We start from the raw sequence: 22,227 nt of genomic DNA, 5'->3' as shown, positions 1-22,227 counted from the left end.
ATGCGAGAAGTAGCGGGATCGATGCCCGCATTCTCCAAATAATTTTAAAGTATCTGCGTATTTTGTCCCAGCGCATTATGGAGTTAAATACAAAGTGTGACAATTCTTTGTAACAGAGACGCCCACCCTGCATGTGTATTTTAATGCACAGTCTGCTAATTTGTAATAATCCCCGGACTGAAAAAACTGCAGCGCGTGATATTTTGTAGGTCTTCTTATCTCCTATGTCCGCTAACGCTAGGCACAACGTGCCCGAGTGCTGTAGCAGCAGCCATGAAGCAAGTTAGTTTTTCAGTAGAAATAAAGTTTTTGTGTATGGGTGTTTTGAGAAGATCAGTTAAATAGTTACGTATTTTGAAATAAGGATGGATTCATTATTATGAACGTTGGCAGAAAGGATATTGTATTATTATTTCCCATGTGTGCTTGACTTGTACAAATCTGATAGAGTTTCAACAAAGGCATTTGACTTGGGTTCATTATTTAGCCTATACTGCCATCTACAGCATTACTGCGGGTGTCGTTTGCTTCTTTTGACAATAATACGGCTTTTTTCACGGAAAACCGTGAGAGCATGTAGCCGTGGCCGAGTGGTTAATGAACAAACAGAGCTGTCAGAAATGGAATTTGAACCCACGCTTCCAGGGTAACTGTGATCTGAACGCAGCGCCATAGCTCGCTCAACCATCCTGAATTACACACGTCTTTTTACAACATTGCAGTACACTGCTGAACCTCCGATGTCTGACGCTGCAGTAAATCAACTCGTCTGTGTGTGTACTTATTCTTTTTCTGTTTATATGAAGGAGGGCGACCTGTTTTGTCGCATTCTATATGGGATTGTAGCAGCCACACCCAGTGACACCAAGTGAGAGTCCAAATACCGACACTACTAAAAATTAATTAAAAGGTTTGGAATAGGAATGACAACAGAATGACAAAGGCAGAATAACAATTCACAAAGCTTTATTACAATGATCTATGATTCACATAAATCAGTTCAAATAACTAACAATAAAATGTATTAAAGTTGTACTAAAAACAAGGAGGGGAAATTGAATAAAGCCAGCCAATAGCCACATTTTAAAAGCATGGGGTATTAGACCAACATATAGCAGCGATTACACTTCTCTTTAAGAGTGCTAGGTGATTGGAAACAGCTCTTCGCAGCAAGGGTACAACAACAAAAGCCAGATTGTTAATACACACAAGTTTTAACAGTATTAGGGAACGTTAGCTGCAACATTACAGGTTTAACTATATTAGAGCAATTCAACAACAATACAAGTTTAGTTAAGATAATTAGCAGCATCGTTCAGGTTTAGCAGCGGTGTAGCATAAGTAAATAGAACCAAAAGGTGTGGGGACATTTACCTGCTGCTGGAACACTTTTAATCTAACAAAACAAAATTGATGAGACCGGGATTTAACCACACGTCTCAGAGCTTTATTCAACAGACTAGCTCTCGAATTATTCAACACTTTACTTTTGGAATATACTCACACGGCTGTAACACCGCAGACACAGAAACAGCGCGTCTCCAGAACACTCATCTACAGCAGCAGCACACCGAATCTCAGGTCCCACGCACCTGTCGGTACTTCCTCTCTCACCCCGCCTCAAAGAAAGAAACTTTCTCCCGTCAGCCCGGCTAGCTCAGTCGGTAGAGCATGAGACTCTTAATCTCAGGGTCGTGGGTTCGAGCCCCACGTTGGGCGTCCTTTTTAAATACAAATTGTAGTTGTTTCTTCGAGGCAACAGAGCAATGTCTGATTCGGTTCACATTGTATAAAGTATTGCAACACAATTACTTATTGGTCATTGTCATATAGCAATTGCTATTGTAAAATGCGTGCATCCTTTAAAGCTATACCGATATTGAAATAAAGAATCTTACTTTCGTGGGTTGGCTTCAATCTGTTTCTTTTTTTACACTTGTCATTACATCATTCATGGAGCAAGTTAGTATGTGCGTAATAAACCCAATCGGGCCTTGATACAATAGACAACCCTAGTCTGTGCTGAAATGAAATAATGCGGTTTTCTACTAAAGCAAACGCAGCTTGTCAGAATGGCCGAGTGGTCTAAGGCGCCAGACTCAAGGACGCTGTTTTTCCAAAGAATTGTGTGTTCTGGTCTCCGAATGGAGGCGTGGGTTCAAATCCCACTTCTGACAGTTCTCTTTTACTTATTTTTTTAATGAATCAATTTGTTCATTTTACTATAAAAGATTGCTTCAAGGAAATCAACAGCTGATACCAAACTCTTGTCAGCACTCAATACCATTTTAATTTCCATTTTAAATTGGACTAAAATAGCGTTCCTAACACAGATTGCATTATTGTTGTAAACTGGCTGCTTGTCGAAGTCACTGAAAAATATTTTGTGTAGAAACATGTGTTATTTAACTAAAGATTGTTTTAATATTTCAAATAACATATTACTTTGAAAATCATCTCCGACTGCCACTGGATCGTGGTCTCAGGCTGGGATGCGGACCATTGAGAACCGTATAAACGATCTATTAGTGGAAGTAGTTTACATGAGAAATGCCCTCGTTTAACACGCTAGGATGATCGACTTAGGTATTCTCCAACTGCTGTTTACATTTTCTAACAAGTTATGAGGACGAATACAAAGGTTGACAGCTTCCTTGTAAGTGGGGGTAAGCACAAGTTATTTTCAGATGTAATGTTTTTATTTAAGCTCAATATTGTCCTGCGTAGTGCAAATTAAATTACTATATTTTTATATTAGTCAAGCCGTATTTAAAGTGTTCTTAAATTGCTTTAGCATTAGCAATGACCAATTTGAAATTTGCTTATTGATTTTAACAAGTGAGCAATTTATGTGTTTCTTACCCGTTAAGTGCCATTGTCCTAATCTGAGACTACTTTGTCATTTTTGGCGCATTTTTAACTGGCATGTTATTTGAATTTTCTTTTAACTCTATTGTTATGATAATTTACTCTAATTTTGTTAACCGTAACAGTTAAGTCTAGATGTAAGGTATCAGATTAAATAAACAAAGCTTGTGTTCAGATATTTTTTTTTGTTTTAATAAATGTATTGGTCCTCTATGGGTAGAGTCAGGTAAACTGCATACCTGCCGTTTCAACACCTTAACAATTACAAAATACACACACAAAATTGAAAAGTAATAACACAAAGTCTTGCCTTCAGTTAATATTTTAGAAAATCTATTTTGCTACAGAAGACAATGTCTCTCTGGGGTTGGCCTGTCATTAGATTGCCGATGTAAGATCCCTGGTCCCATCGTAGAAGCAGGATAGTTTATTCACAAATAAATACATACACGTTTGTTTATGTTTCTTTTGTTGGTAAATTAACCCAATACATTATTGCATTCTGCCACATAATTAGACGATCAAAGCCCATTTGTGCCAGTGCGCATTCAAAGGAGACGCGCTGAGAGAATCCTAGTTAAATACTAGTTTTACTGATTTAAACTAGTTGTTTAATGTTTTCTTTACTTTTAAAGCTGAGAATCAAACACACTTGCGACAACTTCATAGCCCTGCTGGCTACGAACACATATCGAGTCGGCTGTTTCCTATAACCCTGGTGATACCGAGTGTTTTCCAAGTATCAGCATCGGCATTACCATGCGTTTGGCATGCTTGCTGTGCACTCTAGCATTGCATAACAAGCATGTAGTATGCCTGGACTTCTTGGCGCAACGGTACCGTGTTCAAATCACATCGAGGTCAAAGCCTTCTTTGTTTCTATTCCGCACTATTTTGTTTTTTAACGTGTTTGGATTTGAATGTTTCCGTGCATTTATTTAAACAATTTAGCCTACACAACATATCGATTGTATAGCGATCAAACAGAGATTTATTGTATTGTGATTCTTTTTTATGTTTTATTTGATACTGCACAATAAATTAAAGTGACTCCCAAATTAATGTTGGCCAGTCTTCAATGACATAGTTGGATAATAAAGTCATATTAACACTTCATTGCATGTTATATTGAAAACAGCTCTACAAAAACTAGTTTTGAAGAAACTTAAAGTACAGCAAGTAATTATTGATGCCTTAAAGCTTAACAGACCTGTACAAATGAACAAAGAAAACATAAAAAGGGGCACATAGTCGGCAGGATGTGAACATGAGCGGGGAAACTGCAACATCTTTTAAGTCCATCACCTTAACTTCTTGGCCAAAACTACTTTGTGTAAAGTACCAAGTTCTATAAACATATCACAGACCAAGAACAAATACACACAGTTTGTTTTTAATAAAACATTGACGAAACCACAATCCCTGGTTTAGGAGGCTAGTGCCTTATCCTTTAGGTGACTGCGGCACTTTCATATGGATAGTAGTCAGCGTGACAAAATACAACCAGAGGGAAAAAAGCAGTGGTTTCCCTGTCATTCCATTGCCATATTACATTGTGCATGTTGAGAATATGCGGGAATCCTGAAAACAGCATTGTAATATGTGAACAAATTAATATCCAAATTTAATTAACGCATGGATTAAACGCTATTGAGTGTTACGGTTGTTAATTAACTTGCAAAGCAAACGTTTTAGAGCTCAATTTTTAAGAGAGTTCAAGAGCTGACATATGCAGGAGCTGGCAATATTGACGTATTCCCAAGGGCTTTATCTTTTGGTCTTTCTGGGAACAATTTAAAAAGAAAAGAAAGCAATGTCATTTGTAAAGAAACGAATTTGATAGAAAACCTAACGTTTTCAAGGTCAGTTGTCAATTTAAATGTGTCCAGTAATGTGCACATTTCCCTGATTTCGAATATAATACGAAGTCTTGCCTTCAGTTAATATTTTAGAAAAACTGCTTTGCAAACAGAAGAAAAACACGCTAGCAGAGGATGGTTTCGATCCATCGACCTCTGGGTTATGGGCCCAGCACGCTTCCGCTGCGCCACTCTGCTGCTGTTGCAGCATAACTCAATTACCAAGCAGCAGAAAAAAAAAAAACTGAACTCATCGTTTTAACCAGCCACACGGCAGTGGCCGGGCCAAACCATGGAAACGTCGTAAATCAGAGATGATCCGTTTTCTTTTCTCCCAAATACGTTATGCAAAGTATGCAACTTTTCTGCCCACTTTGATCACAGGCAGTTTTATTCCCCAGTTTCGGCGGCCAATTACAATATTCTGTCTCTCGAAAGCATCTTAAATCGTGGAAAGCGCTCTTTGTTTAAAATTACACAGAAGACTTCTTTTGTTCGACCAGGCTTACAATTACATATTTTCTTGTTTTCAAATAGATTTTTTGAAGCGCATATGGGGCGCTATAGAAAATATATATGATTAATTGATTGAATGTTGGCCTGCGTTTGGTCTGGCAGGGTTAATTCTTAAAAAGACAACGCCGAAGGGTCTGATAAATGATTGCAATTATTTGAGATGCTGCATGTAGACAATAATGTAGGAGCACCACCACAGTTCCGACAAGGTTCCATAGTGTAGTGGTTATCACGTCTGCTTTACACGCAGAAGGCCCTGGGTTCGATCCCCAGTGGAACCACTGCAGTTTGTTTTTAAATGATATCAATCCCTGGTCAAGACAAAGTCTCTCTGGGGTTGGCCTGTCATTAGATTGCCGATGTAAGATCCCTGGTCCCATCGTAGAAGCAGGATAGTTTATTCACAAATAAATACATACACGTTTGTTTACGTTTCTTTTGTTGGTAAATTAACCCAATACATTATTGCATTCTGCCACGTAATTAGACGATCAAAGCCCATTTGTGCCAGTGCGCATTCAAAGGAGACGCGCTGAGAGAATCCTAGTTAAATACTAGTTTTACTGATTTAAACTAGTTGTTTAATGTTTTCTTTACTTTTAAAGCTGAGAATCAAACACACTTGCGACAACTTCATAGCCCTGCTGGCTACGAACACATATCGAGTCGGCTGTTTCCTATAACCCTGGTGATACCGAGTGTTTTCCAAGTATCAGCATCGGCATTACCATGTGTTTGGCATGCTTGCTGTGCACTCTAGCATTGCATAACAAGCATGTAGTATGCCGGGACTTCGTGGCGCAACGGTAGCGTGTTCAAATCACATCGAGGTCAAAGCCTTCTTTGTTTCTATTCCGCACTATTTTGTTTTTTAACGTGTTTGGATTTGAATGTTTCTGTGCATTTATTTAAACAATTTAGCCTACACAACATATCGATTGTATAGCGATCAAACAGAGATTTATTGTATTGTGATTCTTTTTTATGTTTCATTTGATACTGCACAATAAATTAAAGTGACTCCCAAATTAATGTTGGCCAGTCTACAATGACATAGTTGGGTAATAAAGTCATATTAATGTAACCCACTATTACAATGAGTCACATTGAGAATTAAGTTCAGGGAAAATATATGTGAATTCTGGAGATCTCTCTCTAATGCTGCGTATACCCTTCTTAAGAAAATGTACTTTACGTTATACAGTTGCCTTAATATATTTATACCAGGTTACTTTATTATAAAGAATCACTCAGCAACAACAAATATACTTTATGAAAAGAAAATGTTTATAAAAGTAATATATATGTAGCAATTAAAATTGTTACAATATTGTTCACAGTAAAAAAAAAACATTGGAAATAAAAATATAGAATAAAACAAAATGTTTCTATCAGTTGTGCACAACGACTAAAGTACCTCCGGAGGACTTAAATATAAAAAAAAAACAAGTCCTTCTGCTGAACTGTACAGTCCCGCTGCAATATTACAAGCCGTCTCGGTAGATGCAATGGATCAAGTCCTCCACTCTTCGTAATCTCCGGTCTCCACGAACTATTAATAAAATATAATAGCAATGCAGGACAGTGAAGATACAGCATATAGAAATTTCAGATGTATTCCTAGGACGGTAGCTCTAGCACTCGTTTGCACATTGGAAATTAACATGCAGGCAACTGACTGTGCACGTGTTTATTGCGGGCACAGAAGGGGGGGTCGTGTTAAAGAAACAGACTCACTGATACCCATATTTGGAAACAGGAAGCATGGGGGTTACATTCTCCCTCCCTAAAAGCTATCGTCCTCGATAGTAACACCCACAAAAAATATCCATATATTTATTTAATCATCTTCTATATGCTAATGCGAAATCAAAGCCTGAATCAATAGCTCGGTCTGTTTATGCAACTGTTCCAATATCATTTTGTTTTGCTGTTGTACACAGGAAACAATTTGTGAAACAGCTCTATTGTAATCGTGTTTCTTGTCAGAAGTTATCTTTTGACAAGTTACTTCAAAATCTTTGAACTTAGATGGCAGTTTCCTCTCTCTTTCTGATCGTCTTAACACTTGGGGATCTATGGTCTCCCTAGGCTCAGTTTTGGAACTTTGTTGAAGTTCACCCAGTGCTGATTCTGAGACTTCCTCGGTTATTTCTCTTTCAATAGTAACCTCAGTTACTGGTCCCGTCACGTCGTCTTCATGCAAAGAAGAATGGAGTGGAGGATCTTCATCAGTCATTGGCAGGTAAGTACAGAACTCAGGAGCTTCTGGATTCAATCCAGAACCAGCAATATTCTGTTCTTCTTCAGAAGGAATTACCGATTGATCTGTATCATCCTCATCAGAATTTCCAGTTTCATCCAAGGTCCCTGCAGTCTGCCTCGTCCTCGTACGTCTTGCCTTCTCAGGTACTGTGCCATCATCAGCTCCCTCTTCAGCCGATATGAATCCACAAGGACACAACATGTCTCTGTGCAATGTTCTCTCAGGTCCATCATCTTTCTCTGGTCTAATCACATAGACTGGCAGCTCTTCTCTAACCTGCCATACGACAATGTAAACAGCGTGTTCCCAGCGGTCAGCTATTTTGTGCTTCCTACGCAAATTTACATTCCTAACCAGGACTCGATCTCCTTCCTCCAAGGATGATGCTATGACCTTCTTGTCCCATCTCTGTTTATTGGCCAGCTGTCTTTACTCTGCTTCCTTAGTGGCTCGCTCGTAGGCATATTTTAGCCTCTGACGAAGTTCCTTCACATATTGCTGATGAGTCTTATGGTCATGTCCAACAGGACTGATGCCAAAGCACAAATCTATAGGCAATCTTGGCTGCCTACCAAACATGAGGAAGAACGGAGACTCTCCAGTAGTGTCATTACGAGTGCAGTTATATGCATGAACGAGAGGGCGAACATACTTCCTCCAGTTATCTTTCTTCTTCTCAGAGAGGGTACCCAGCATGTCAAGGAGGGTTCTGTTAAATCTTTCCACTGGATTTCCTCTAGGATGGTAAGGTGTAGTTCTAGATTTAGTGCCACAAATTTTACAGAGCTCTGAAATTCAGACTGAAAATTTGCACCTTGATCGCTATGAACTCTCTTGGGAAACCCGTAGTGGCAAATTACATTCTCCCACAACAGATTGGCTACAGTCTTGGCAGTCTGGTCTTTAGTTGGATATGCTTGCGCATATTTTGTGAAGTGATCGGTTATAACTAGTATGTTCCGAATATCTTTGGAATCAGGTTCTAATGATAGAAAATCTATGCAGACAAGCTCCATGGGAGCATAAACATTTATATTGACCATTTTTGCAGCCTTCTCTGCCCTTGCTTTTCTGCGTAAGCACCTCTCACAAGTTTTGCATTTCTGTTCCACATCCCGGGTCATCCTTGGCCAATAGAAGCGTGCTCTAGCCAAATCCAGAGTCCTCTCATAGCCAAGATGTCCAGTTTCATCATGTACTCCTTCCAAAGCTCTAGCCTGGTGACTTTGTGGAATCACCAACTGATCGAATAGTTCTTCATTCCTCATCACCCGCCGATGTAGAACACCCTCTTTAAGGAGAAGTTTAGGCCACTCTTTTAAAAGTAATCTTACTTCAGGGGTCTCTGACTTTCTGAATTTTTCTTCAAGCTTTCTGCCTTTCCCCAACAACTGAATGACTCTGGACAGATTAACATCTCTGTTTTGAAGAACTTTCCAGTTTTCTAAAGTTAATCCAGGAAGTAATGGTTGCCCTGGCCATGGTTCTGGAAATTCAAAATCATCTGGAATGGCACCCTCTCCACTAGGTAAAGCATCTACAGCGCTAGGTTTGTTCCCACTCACTTCTATCTCTGGATTCTCTTGCTCACCAGGCTCTTCTGATTCAACTTCCTGTGCAAGTACTACTACCTTATGCCTCAGGAAAGCAGCCTTACACACATCTGACTCCAGGGTGTCAAAATCAGGGTCTTGTCTGGTTCTGGACAGCATTTTAGCAATTCTCTCCACTTGCTTCAGGGAGTCATCATCATCTGCAGCAGGTCCATTTGGCCTTCGGGATAAGCCATCTGCATCCATATTAGTTTTTCCAGATCTGTAGCTTATGTCAAAGTTATAGATAGACAGGGCTGACAACCACCTATGTCCTGCAGCATCCAATTTTGCAGTTGTGAGAACACATGTCAGAGGATTATTATCTGTCACTACTTTGAATTCTGTCCCATATAAATAGTCATGAAACTTTTCACTTATTGACCATTTCAAAGCTAAAAATTCCAATTTGTGAACAGGGTAGTTTTCGTTCACTTCGTCCTCGACTAGCATATGAGATAACTCTCATTTTACCATCCTGGACCTGGTAGAGTGCTGCTCCCAGGCCTGTGATACTGGCATATGTGTGTAAGATATAATGGAGTTTCCAGTCTGCAAATCCTAACACTGGCAATGTAGTGAGCTTCTCTTTGATGCATTCAAATGCCCTTTGACAATCTGCTGTCCATCGATCACCCAGAGACTGTCTTGCTTTTATTCGCCAAGATGCCCCTTTCTTTCTGTTTGAAGCTTCGCCCACCAACAAATCATTTAATGGCCTAGCAATGTTTGCATACTTTTCCACAAAACGTCTGTAATACCCTGCGAAGCCGAGAAAAGACCTAACCTCTCTGATGTTCTTGGGCGTTGGCCAATCTATTATAGCTGAATCTTCTGGGGGTCAGGGCAGATTCCCTCTTCCGAAATCTTGTGTCCCAGATATGCCACCGAATTCTGGAAGAATTTACATTTTGAAGGAGAGAGCTTCAAGCCATACTGAGCAATGCGATGCATTACCTTCATTAGACGTTCCTCGTGTTGTTCAAGAGTGTCTGAAAATATAATTAGGTCATCCAGGAAAGCAACCGCTTCCTGTAGATTAATTCCTGACATCACCCGCTCCATTGTTCTCTGAAATGTAGCTGGGGCATTGGTTAAACCTTGAGGCATCATTTTGAATTGCCAATTACCAAATGGTGTTGTGAATGCAGTCTTGGCACGGTCAGACTCTTCTACTTCAATTTGATAATATCTGCTTTTTAGATCTAGTACTGAGAACCATTTTGAGCCTGAAAGAAGAGCAAAAGTCTCCTCTATTCTAGGAAGTGGGTATGCATCCCGCCTGGTTAGACGATTCAGTCTTCTGTAGTCCACAACCATTCGTAGGGATCCGTTTTTCTTTCTAACCAAGACAACTGGAGATGCATAGGGGCTGTCAGACTCTTCAATAATCCCAGTAGTCAGCAACTCATGAAGGTGACTTCTCAGGTCTTCAAAATCAGCTGGAGAGACACGACGGGTGCGCTCTTTGAATGGAGTGTTGTCTGTGAGCACTATTTTGTGTGTTATCCCAGGAGCATGTCCTATGTCGAGATCATGGAGGGAGAATGCACTGCCTACTTCTTTTTCTATCCTAGTAGTAATATCTTTCTTGAAATCTTCAGAAACTGGTGAGTTATCAAAATCCAACTACAGCCTTGTTGTATTACTGGGACCGAACTTTTCTCCCTCCCTCAATACTGCAGTAGCACTAGAACATCTGGACTCCATCAGATTTAATTTGGAGACATCTAATGCCCTTATCCACTCCACTGTTTCCCCTGCAGCAACAACACTTCTGGGTTGTAAGGTGATGTCAAGATCAGAGGCATTTTTGACCATGACTCCAATCTTGGTATGATTTTGAGGGTCTCCTTCTAGCAGCTGATTGTAAACCAGTAATCCTCCTGCAATGGGATGTCCTTCAGATGCTTCTATAAGTATATTGCATCCTTTGCTATAGATATTCTTACTCAGCATACATTTCAGCTCTTTAGACTCGTTCGTGGGAACCGTAACAGGTGTTTTACTGGCTAATCTCACTTTGGTAGTTTTTGCTTTTGCATTGGCTTCACCAATTGTATTGGTATAGGCAGCAGCCCAGTCGCAGCGGATAGCCAGCCTCTTCAAGTATTGCGCACCAGCCTTCTCCTCACACTCACGCATGAGATGCCTAAGTACATTTGTTCACACTAAGAGAGGTACAGTAGTATTACATTGATTGTCAGGGCAAACAAGAACTAACACATAAAAGCTGTTTTCTGTGCCACAAACATCTTCAGGAAATTGCACATTAACTTCTATGAATCCTAGATAAGGAACAGTACTACCTCCCGCACCAACAACACAGAGTAAGTCTTGTATCGAGCTTAACTTGAGCTGTGACAAATACTGACGGTAAAATGACTCAGATAGGCAAGTTACCTGTGATCCAGTGTCTACTAAACAGAGGCAACGAACACCATCAAGAAAAGCAACAGTGTGACATGACTCACCAACAAGACCAGGAGGTACGCCCTGTAAACTTTTATGAAAACTGGGTATATTGTGCTTTTGAGTTGTTTTGGGACTGGGTGTACATGAATTCAGTGCCTCTATCTGTCCCTTGTAGAGACACCCATCTAGTTTAAAGGATGCAATGGAGTATAAGCTTCTCTGCGCTGTGCAGCCCTGTTCTCGCATCTATTCCTGAGCTTTTGCTGAACCAGCACTGCATTCACTGGATTAGAGCACTTTTCCATTGTGTGTCCATCTTTGCCACAATTATAGCAGAATGCCCCCATCCTATTGGGTCCCTTCTTAACTGTGGTTTCTGACCTTTCTCTTAATTCAGCAGAGCTGCTCCTATTACTTGCAGTATCTGGGGCTCCACTAGTATTTGACACACCATGTGTACTTGAGGATACCTTTGCTTTTTTCCAATCCTTTTCTAGCTGTAGGACCCTTTGGGCAAGCTCTTCTTCTCTGCTGGTTGAACCGGGAACTGTATGGGATACAGTACTAATATTATCACCAACACCAACAGACTTGGCAGAAACCTTGGGCTGTGTTGCACCAAGATGACGCTTCTTTCTGGTCTCTTTTGACTCTTTCTCCTCCTCAAAAGCTCATACCTCAAATAAAACCTTTGAGTATGATAAGCACTGCTCAGAAATGTCACTCAGAAAGTCCTTCAAGTGCAAACGGTCTATTAACGTATCATCCCAACAACCCCTGATAAATTGCTTCAACAGTTGCTTATCAGGTTGTGTTCCAACTAAACCATCCCTTTCCATTACTCGTTGCAGGACAGCATGGAGTCTACGAAGATAGTCTGATGCTTTTTCAGTTGCATTTTGATGTGTCTCAATAAACTGTATAAACAGCTCCTCGCCACTTGCTACACTGCCATAAGCCTTCTCTAGCTCTTCAAAGTACTGCTCAGCAGTTGCGTCTTCTCCTGCTTATAGGGCAACATTCAAAGCTGGGGGTAAAAGACTTTCCAGTAACTTGCGTCTTTTTGCATTAGCAGTGAGATCAACATCTTTAATTACCTGGCGAATCTGAACTTCGGCGCCATGTTTCATAGTCTGCTTCACTACTTGGCTTACTGGCAGTGCCCGAAAAACACTTGAGCTTGTAACGGACATTGTTAAGAAATGCACCTTCACTCGCAGTTTTCACTACATGCTCTACTACAACTTTCTGTACATCACTAGGAATGGAGATAGGTGTGGACTGGTTGCTGTACACATTTGGCTGTTGAGAGGGTGAAGAAAAGGTTTCAAAATGTTCTGAAAATGTCTGCTTAGGAGTGAAAGCATTTGAGAAATCAAAAGACACCTTGGGCAAGGGACTAACCCCTTCAGAGTCTTTATAGCTTCCACTAAGTTTATCAGACAGCAGCTTGGATGCCCTCTTTTCTAATTCTTTAGCATCAGTGCCATGTTTGATAGCTATTGCTGCCAACTGCTCCAGAAAAGTATCAGTCACATCTAACAAAATGGTGCTAGTGTTGCTAAATCTAACTTGATCTGATAAAACAGGCTGTACTGTCCAGCGACTGCTGAAGTCATGACTAACATGCTCATCATCTAACAGAAACACAGACAAACCTTCCTCAAACTCACAAAGTACACTTTCAGATACTTGTCCAACTAAACGCTGAACTTTAGTAACAACACCAACTGGACTGAATGCATTCTTAATGTCAGCATAGGTGACTCTTTGATCTACATGACCTAAAAGTATGGACCTATCAGGGCAAAACTCATACTGCTTGCACAATTCCATTACTTAGAGAAATTAAAGTAAAAAAAAAATTATATATATATATATATACTTTTTTTTTTTAAACTTATTGCATATATATTTCAAAACAAATTTTAATTGTTGCTGAGTAATTTGAACATGAATGATTACTAGAAGGGGCGCAGCCCCACGTTGGGTGCCAAATTTTTCTACTTATGTAACCCACTATTACAATGAGTCACATTGAGAATTAAGTTCAGGGAAAATTCTGGAGATCTCTCTCTAATGCTGCGTATACCCTTCTTAAGAAAATGTACTTTACGTTATACAGTTGCCTTAATATATTTATACCAGGTTACTTTATTATAAAGAATCACTCAGCAACAACAAATATACTTTATGAAAAGAAAATGTTTATAAAAGTAATATATATGTAGCAATTAAAATTGTTACAATATTGTTCACAGTAAAAAAAAAAACATTGGAAATAAAAATATAGAATAAAACAAAATGTTTCTATCAGTTGTGCACAACGACTAAAGTACCTCCGGAGGACTTAAATATAAAAAAAAAACAAGTCCTTCTGCTGAACTGTACAGTCCCGCTGCAATATTACAAGCCGTCTCGGTAGATGCAATGGATCAAGTCCTCCACTCTTCGTAATCTCCGGTCTCCACGAACTATTAATAAAATATAATAGCAATGCAGGACAGTGAAGATACAGCATATAGAAATTTCAGATGTATTCCTAGGACGGTAGCTCTAGCACTCGTTTGCACATTGGAAATTAACATGCAGGCAACTGATTGTGTAAAACACAATACACAAGTGGTGCAATAATTAAAAGGAAACTTATTTAAAGTGTATATATATATATATATTTTTTTAGTAACCATACAATACAAAGGTACTATATAAATGACAAATGTATATTTGGAACATCTTAAACACATATTATAAACCGTTCAAGTTTTGAACTATATTTAACTGCAGTTCAGTCAAAATGGCGGACGAATGTATAAACAATATTCTCTTTTTTTTCTATTTACCGAGTAAAATGGGAAACACAACTGCCTATGTAAATAACAGAAATCACTCAATTATAAAAAAATATATTATTCTTTTATAAGTATTAGAATATAGCCGCTTCAAATATTTATTTGCAAAGCTGTATTGAACAGAATCATCCACATGGCGGCCACACTACTTATTTATTTATTTAAAGTTTTACTTAAAGCTTTATTACAGCAAATCCTGCTATTTTTAATCAATAAAAAAATCAAAGTAAGGAGAAATCGCTTACCTATTAATAAAATATAATAGCAATGCAGGACAGTGAAGATACAGCATATAGAAATTTCAGATGTATTCCTAGGACGGTAGCTCTAGCACTCGTTTGCACATTGGAAATTAACATGCAGGCAACTGACTGTGCACGTGTTTATTGCGGGCACAGAAGGGGGGGGTCGTGTTAAAGAAACAGACTCACTGATACCCATATTTGGAAACAGGAAGCATGGGGGTTACACAGTACACTGCTGAACCTCCGATGTCTGACGCTGCAGTAAATCAACTCGTGTGTGCGTGTACTTATTCTTTTTCTGTTTATATGAAGGAGTGCGACCTGTTTTGTCGCATTCTATATGGGATTGTAGCAGCCACACCCAGTGACACCCAGTGAGAGTCCTAATACCGACACTACTAAAATTAATTAAAAGTTTTAGAATAGGAATGACAACAGAATAACAATTCACAAAGCTTTATTACAATGATCCATGATTCACATAAATCAGTTCAAATAACTAACAATAAAATGTATTCAAGTTGTACTAAAAACAAGGAGGGGAAATTGAATAAAGCCAGCCAATAGACACATTTTAAAAGCATGGGGTATTAGACCAACATATAGCAGCGATTACACTTTTCTTTAAGAGTGCTAGGTGATTGGAAACAGCTCTTCCCAGCAAGGGTTCAACAACAAAAGCCAGATTGTTAATACACACAAGTTTTAACAGTATTAGGGAACGTTAGCTGCAACATTACAGGTTTAACTATATTAGAGCAATTCAACAACAATACAAGTTTAGTTAAGATAATTAGCAGCAACGTTCAGGTTTAGCAGCAGTGTAGCATAAGTAAACAGAACAAAAAGGTGTGGGGACATTTACCTGCTGCTGGAACACTTTGAATCTAACAAAACAAAATTGATGAGACCGGGATTTAACCACACGTCTCAGAGCTTTATTCAACAGACTAGCTCTCGAATTATCCAACACTTTACTTTTGGAATAGACTCACACGGCTGTAACACCGCAGACACAGAAACAGCGCGTCTCCAGAACACTCATCTACAGCAGCAGCACACCAAATCTCAGGTCCCACGCACCTGTCGGTACGTCCTCTCTCACCCCGCCTCAAAGAAAGAATCTTTCTCCCGTCATTCCGGCTAGTTCAGTCGGTAGAGCATGAGACTCTTAATCTCAGGGTCGTGGGTTCGAGCCCCACGTTGGGCGTCCTTTTTAAATACAAATTGTAGATGTTTCTTCGAGGCAACGGAGCAATGTCTGATTCTGTTCACATGGTATAAAGTATTGCAACACAAATACTTAATGGTCATTGTCATATAGCAATTGCTATTGTAAAATGCGTGCATCCTTTAAAGCTATACCGATATTGAAATAAAGAATCTTACTTTCGTGGGTTGGCTTCAATCTGTTTCTTTTTTTACACTTGTCATTACATCATTCATGGAGCAAGTTAGTATGTGCGTAATAAACCCAATCGGGCCTTGATACAATAGACAACCCTAGTCTGTGCTGAAATGAAATAATGCGGTTTTCTACTAAAGCAAACGCTGCTTGTCAGAATGGCCGAGTGGTCTAAGGCGCCAGACTCAAGGACGCTGTCTTTCCCAAGAATTGTGTGTTCTGGTCTCCGAATGGAGGTGTGGGTTCAAATCCCACTTCTGACAGTTCACTTTTACTTATTTTTTAAATGAATCAATTTGTTCATTTTACTATAAAAGATTGTTTCAAGGAAATCAACAGCTGATACCAAACTCTTGTCAGCACTCAATACCATTTTAATTTCCATTTTAAATCGGACTAAAATAGCGTTCCTAACACAGATTGCATTTTTGTTGTAAACTGGCTACTTGTCGAAGTCACTGAAAAATATTTTGTGTAGAAACATGTGTTATTTAACTAAAGATTGTTTTAATATTTCAAATAACATATTACTTTGAAAAACAACTCCGACTGCCACTGGATCGTGGTCTCAGGCTGGGATGCGGACCATTGAGAACAGTATAAACGATCTATTAGTGGAAGTAGCTTACATGAGAAATGCCCTCGTTTAACATGCTAGGATGATTGACTTCGGTATTCTCCAACTGCTGTTTACATTTTCTAAACACGTTATGAGGACGAATACAAAGGTTGACAGCTTCCTTGTAAGTGGGGGTAAGCACAAGTTATTTTCAGATGTAATGTCTATTTTAAACTCAATCGAGTCCTGCGTAGTGCAAAAGACATTGCTATATTTTTATATTAGTCAAGCCCTATTTAAAGTGTTCTTAAATTGTTTTGACATTAGCAATGATCAATTTAAAAGTGGTTATTGATTTAAACAACTGAACAATTGTGGGCTTGATGGTTTCTTTTTTCTACGTTTCTACCGGAATGAGATACACACTCAAAATGTGTCCCCTTCCTTCAGCAACCCCCGACTGAAGATTGAAGTGGTCATTCCTTGCAGCGAGTAGGTTCCCGATAACAACACTCATTGTTAGCTCGGTGCTCAGAAGAAAACACTGCCACTCCTCCTGGTGGATACCGAGACCAACCCCTTCAAAACGTGTTTCATTCTAGAAATGAACCTTGCAAATATAGTCTTAACTTTTATTAGCAGACCGTCGCCCCCAACTGGCAAGCTCTACTTCATATGAAACAATGACTGGGCAACAACGAGGTGTTACATTAAGAATACAAACTAACCCGAGACAGCCAAGCCGTTAAAACATACCTTAAGTTTGTCGCGTGATACAAAAGCAAGTATTGGCATTTTTGCATCGTCTGCCTCGTCAAACAAGCTCGAGCCACAGCACACAGCGCTGCTGCATCGGGACACAGATTGTGGATTTCTAAGCGACTGAATAAACGAGCTGACACTACTTTTTAAAGAAATTGAAAACATACCTCTAGTCGAGATATTTGCTATTTAGTTAATTAAATTATTTTTTTAAATTTGCAATCACAGACTACATTACCAAAATAAAAATAAAAAACAACTGACAATCTGATTTGCTCGTATCAAGCTGCGATGAAGCCTATGAGAATCCCTGGCACCATTAAAGGGGAATTAGCTCAAATGGTAGAGCGCTCGCTTAGCATGCGAGAAGTAGCGTGATCAATGCCCGCATTCTCCAAATAATTTTAAAGTATCTGCGTATTTTGTCCCGGCGCATTATGGAGATAAATATAAAGTGTGACAATTCTTTGTAACAGAGACGCCCACCATGCATGTGTATTTTAATGCACAGTCTGCTAATTAGTAATAATCCCCGGACTGAAAAACTGCAGCGCGTGATATTTTGTAGGTCTTCTTATCTCCTATGTCCGCTAACGCTAGGCACAACGTGCCCGAGTGCTGTAGCAGCAGCCATGAAGCAAGTTAGTTTTTCAGTAGAAATAAGGCTTTTGTGTATGGGTGTTTTGAAAAGATCAGTTAAATAGCTACGTATTTTGAAATAAGGATGTATTCATTATTATGAACGTTGGCAGAAAGGATATTGTATTATTATTTCCCACGTGTGCTTGACTTGTACAAATCTGACAGAGTTTCAACAAAGGCATTTGACTTGGGTTCATTAGTTAGCCTATACTGCCATCTACAGCATTACTGCGGGAGCCGTTTACTTCTTTTGGATATTTTCACAACTAACCGGGCGAGCATGTAGTCGTGGCCGAGAGGTTAAGGCGATGGACTTGTAATCCATTGGGGTTTCCCTGCGCAGGTTCGTTTCCTGACGACTACGTAAGCTTTGTTTTAATTGATTGTATGTGTTCATTGTTAATACATGTTTAAAGCTCAGGAAGTCTGAAATATTACTGGTTGTAGTTCATATCGCTTCGGTTCATTTTGTTAAAGATTGTTCATTTTGGCACCATTACAAATGCTGTGGTTTCTTTAAAGAAGAAAAGCCGTGGCCTGTACGGGGATCGAACCCGGGACCTTGGCGTTATTAGCACCACGCGCTAACCAACTGAGCTAACCAACTGAGCTAACCGGCCACACACTCAAAACTTGATACTAGAAGCCGAGGAAAATAAGTCCTGCGGACATTATGTGTTCTACCAAGATGTTCTCATGTTAAACTGAACAATAACACATTCAAAGTATTGGAAAGGCATAATTAGAGGCCTCGTCATAATGAGGCAGTTTAACAGTGTGAAGGATGTGGTGAGGTGCAGGCTTGCGGTGACTTTCTCTCATTTAACGACCTTGTGATTTGAATACTAACAAGAAAAACAAATCAAATTACCAAGCATTCGGTGGACGTTTTAAGAAATAAATAAACAAACAGATTTGTCAGAAGTGGGATTCGAACCCACGCCTCCAGAGAGACTGCGACCTGAACGCAGCGCCTTAGACCGCTCGGCCATCCTGACTTACACCGACGACTTTGCACAACACTGCAGTACACTGCTGAACCTCCAATGCCTGACGCTACAGTAAATCACCTTGTGTGTGCGTGAACTTATTCTTTATCTGTTTATATTAAGGAGGGCGACCTGTTTCGTTGCATTCTATATGGGATCACAAGGACACTCCTCTTACAGACAGAAAATATACGGCAAACAGAGCGATCGCTTCACGGTTAGAAACAAATCAGAACAGTCTGTTAGCAAATTAACTTCATGAAAAAACCACACAGGCATTACATAAATGTTACAGATATGTTTCGTAGACACAAAAGTTGTAACATAATTGAGTACATTTGTAAACTATCCGCCAGTAACAGATATTATCTCACATTATCTCTAGTTTCAAACGCATTATCACAGGCGGCACAATTACGACATGGAAAAAATCCAGTATATTTGTCCAGTACACCGAGATCTCTCGAACGTTTCAATGAGTCAGCCCTTAATAAACACTGTCCGTGTTCATTTCTGTGTATATGACATTGTCTATACACAATACCTGCCATGTAAGCCTATTGGTATCAAACCGATCACAATTAATGTGATCCGTGTTTTCAGTCAGATTGATAGTTTTAATCAATCGTCGAAAAAGCAGCAGTGCTTTGCAACTGTAGTTCGTCTTGCGTACCTTTAGGCAAGATACCCACTCAGAACGTGTCCGCTTCCTCCAGCCCCCTAAGGAACACTGGAGGGGTCATCAATAACAGGGAGCAGTTGGCCAAAAAACAACACTCATTGCCTCCTTCACGCTCAAAAGTGAACACTCTCACTCTTCCTCGTGGATCCCTGAAAGTATTGTTTTATGGGCAAGTGGCCGACCATCTCCCTCCAACTCTGAGTGGCACCGGCAGCTGTGCCGCTGAGAAATTAACAGGAACTTTCATATAATGCAATTGCTTAGCCCAGTGAGGTGTTACAACAACATTTCAAACTCATTCCAAACTGCAGGCGGTTAAAAGCTTAATTGGGTTCAAGTTTCTCATATGATTTAAAAAGTAGGAGCCAGTTGCCTCATTTGCATTGTCTGCCTTCCTCCTTTGCACTGTGAAGTCTATCAAATTTGTGCTTAAAATCTGAATACGATTCCCATTTGAATCGTGTATATTTGGTTTCCATTTTAGCAATATGCTTACACACTGTTCTGTTGAGCTCCCAGGGTGTTATCTAATAAAACACCATAATCGGTTAGCACGTTCGGCTGTTAATCGAAATTTTGGTGTTTCAAGCCCACGCAGAGATGATGCTTTTTGCATTTCTTTATCGCATTAGAAAATGGCACTATAATACATTTTTATTTCCTCCAATTACACTAAAGAAAAAGTGTGCTGTTTTTTTAATTCAAAAAATTAATTAAGAACAAATAACCCTAGTCGTGCTGTTTACAAAAACCCGGTATCGAAGCAGGGACCGTTACAGTCTAACGCTCTCCCAACTGAGCTATTTCAGCTTGACGCGATTTTGCGATCGAGACAGCATTCTTTTCGTCAATCGCCTTTTTGTCAAGCCAGTAAACCTGCATGTAATGAGAAACGTTCAACAGTTCGGAAACACCACAATAGAATCCAATGCCTTTGCAAATGTGTTTCCAAACTGTTAGTTTTTCTCCCAAATGCGGTTTCTCAAAAAATGGTTTTGCCTACTTTTTATTATTATTATTACTTTTTCCAGAGTAAGACCAAAAGGCAAACATCCAGGAAATAGTTAAACACTGCTACAGCGCTTGAACTGTCTCAACAAACGTTTAGCTCTAAAACGTGTACATTAAAAGTCTATTAACATCTTTAACACAATCATCCGTGTTCCAATAGCGGTTAATCCACATGGTGATCAATAAAGTGAATGCTGGCTTTGTTCACATATTGGCAAGACGTTTTCACGATTCACGCATATTCTGAACAAGCACACTAGAATATGGTAATGAAAGGACAGGAAAATAACTGCTTAATTGTCTCTGGTCTTGTATCGTCACCTTGATTACTGTCCGTAAGAAAGTGGCATTAATCAAAAACCTAATTATGTAAGGTTCCCAATGCGCAAATACGCAGCATATTTAAACTTCTTCACAATCTTAAATCTCCCCACATGAATGTCAAATACGTACTGACAAGTACGGCCCTTTCCCAATGTAACACTCTGCTGTGTTTGAACACCAACGATGGCTTGGATATGATGTATTAAACCACGATACTATTGTTCCCACTTTCTTTATTACTACCAAATGAGCTTTTCGTGTCAGCCCTTGTGGCCTAATGGATAAGGCACTGGCTTTCTAAGCCATGGATTGTGGTTTCGAGTCCCATCTGGGGTTTGATTTTGTTATATTAGGCTGTGTGGTCCAGTGGTTAAAGATAAAGGGCTTGTAACCAGGAGGTCCCCCGGCACAAATCCCACCTCAGCCACTGACTCATTGTGTGACCCTGAGCAAGTCACTTAACCTCCTTGTGCTCCGTTTTTCGGGTGAGATGTAAATGTAAGTGATTCTACAGCTGATGCATAGTTCACACACCCTAGTCTCTGTAAGTCGCCACGGATAAAGGCGTCTGCTAAATAAATAATAAAATTAACATAATTATGGTAAGTTTTAATGGCATGTGATATTTTGTAGATCTTGTTATCTGCTTAGTCCGCTCACGCTAGCCAGAACGTTCTCGAGTGCTCTGGCAGCAGCCATGAAGCAAGTCAGTTTTTCAGTTGAAATAAATAACTACTTTGTTTTTGTGGATGGGGGTGTTTTGAAAAGATCAGTTAAATAGCTACGTATTTTGAAATAAAGATGTATTCATTATTATGAACGTTAACAGAAAGTATATTGTATTTTCTTTTCCCACGTGTGCTTGCCTTGTACAAATCTGACAAAGTTTCAACAAAGGCATTTGACTTGGGTTCATTAGTTAGCCTATACTGCCATCTACAGCATTACTGCGGGAGCCGTTTACTTCTTTTGGATATTTTCACAACTAACGGTGCGAGCATGTAGTCGTGGCCGAGTGGTTAAGGCGATGGACTTGACATCCATTGGGGTTTACCCGCGCAGGTTCGAATCCTGCCGACTACGTAAGCTTTGTTTTTAATTGATTGTATGTGTTCATTGTTAATACATGTTTAAAGCTCAGGAAGTCTGAAATACTACTGGTTGTACTTCATATCGCTTCGGTTCATTTTGTTAAAGATTGTTCATTTTGGCACCATTACAAATCCTGTGGTTTCTTTAA

At 39.6% G+C, this 22,227-nt stretch overlaps 8 non-coding genes and 1 pseudogene across 8 annotated transcripts; 6 read left to right on the top strand and 3 right to left on the bottom strand.

The window, feature by feature from the left end:
* The first annotated feature begins 1,646 nt into the window (after positions 1–1,646).
* trnak-cuu (transfer RNA lysine (anticodon CUU)) lies at positions 1,647–1,719 on the top strand. The gene has a single exon. It is a non-coding gene; the product is annotated as a tRNA-Lys (tRNA).
* A 347-nt stretch (positions 1,720–2,066) lies between these two features.
* trnal-caa (transfer RNA leucine (anticodon CAA)) lies at positions 2,067–2,177 on the top strand. Its single transcript has 2 exons — positions 2,067–2,104; positions 2,132–2,177. It is a non-coding gene; the product is annotated as a tRNA-Leu (tRNA).
* Positions 2,178–5,451: 3,274 nt separating this feature from the next.
* Positions 5,452–5,524, top strand: trnav-uac (transfer RNA valine (anticodon UAC)). Its single transcript has one exon. It is a non-coding gene; the product is annotated as a tRNA-Val (tRNA).
* Positions 5,525–16,170: 10,646 nt separating this feature from the next.
* trnal-caa (transfer RNA leucine (anticodon CAA)) lies at positions 16,171–16,281 on the top strand. Its single transcript has 2 exons — positions 16,171–16,208; positions 16,236–16,281. It is a non-coding gene; the product is annotated as a tRNA-Leu (tRNA).
* A 717-nt stretch (positions 16,282–16,998) lies between these two features.
* On the bottom strand, positions 16,999–17,204 carry LOC131703591 (small nucleolar RNA U3). The gene has a single exon (XR_009310030.1). It is a non-coding gene; the product is annotated as a small nucleolar RNA U3 (small nucleolar RNA).
* Positions 17,205–18,263: 1,059 nt separating this feature from the next.
* Positions 18,264–18,345, top strand: trnat-ugu (transfer RNA threonine (anticodon UGU)). Its single transcript has one exon. It is a non-coding gene; the product is annotated as a tRNA-Thr (tRNA).
* A 552-nt stretch (positions 18,346–18,897) lies between these two features.
* trnal-cag (transfer RNA leucine (anticodon CAG)) lies at positions 18,898–18,979 on the bottom strand. Its single transcript has one exon. It is a non-coding gene; the product is annotated as a tRNA-Leu (tRNA).
* Positions 18,980–19,657: 678 nt separating this feature from the next.
* Positions 19,658–19,836, bottom strand: LOC131703493 (small nucleolar RNA U3; annotated as a pseudogene).
* Positions 19,837–21,988: 2,152 nt separating this feature from the next.
* trnas-uga (transfer RNA serine (anticodon UGA)) lies at positions 21,989–22,070 on the top strand. The gene has a single exon. It is a non-coding gene; the product is annotated as a tRNA-Ser (tRNA).
* Positions 22,071–22,227: the final 157 nt, after the last annotated feature.

Source organism: Acipenser ruthenus, chromosome 32 (assembly GCF_902713425.1).
Source record: "Acipenser ruthenus chromosome 32, fAciRut3.2 maternal haplotype, whole genome shotgun sequence".
In the NCBI taxonomy this organism is placed as follows: Eukaryota; Metazoa; Chordata; class Actinopteri; order Acipenseriformes; family Acipenseridae; genus Acipenser; species Acipenser ruthenus.
The sequence above is the reverse complement of the archived record's forward strand: the minus strand, read 5'-3'. Positions and strand labels throughout refer to the sequence as shown.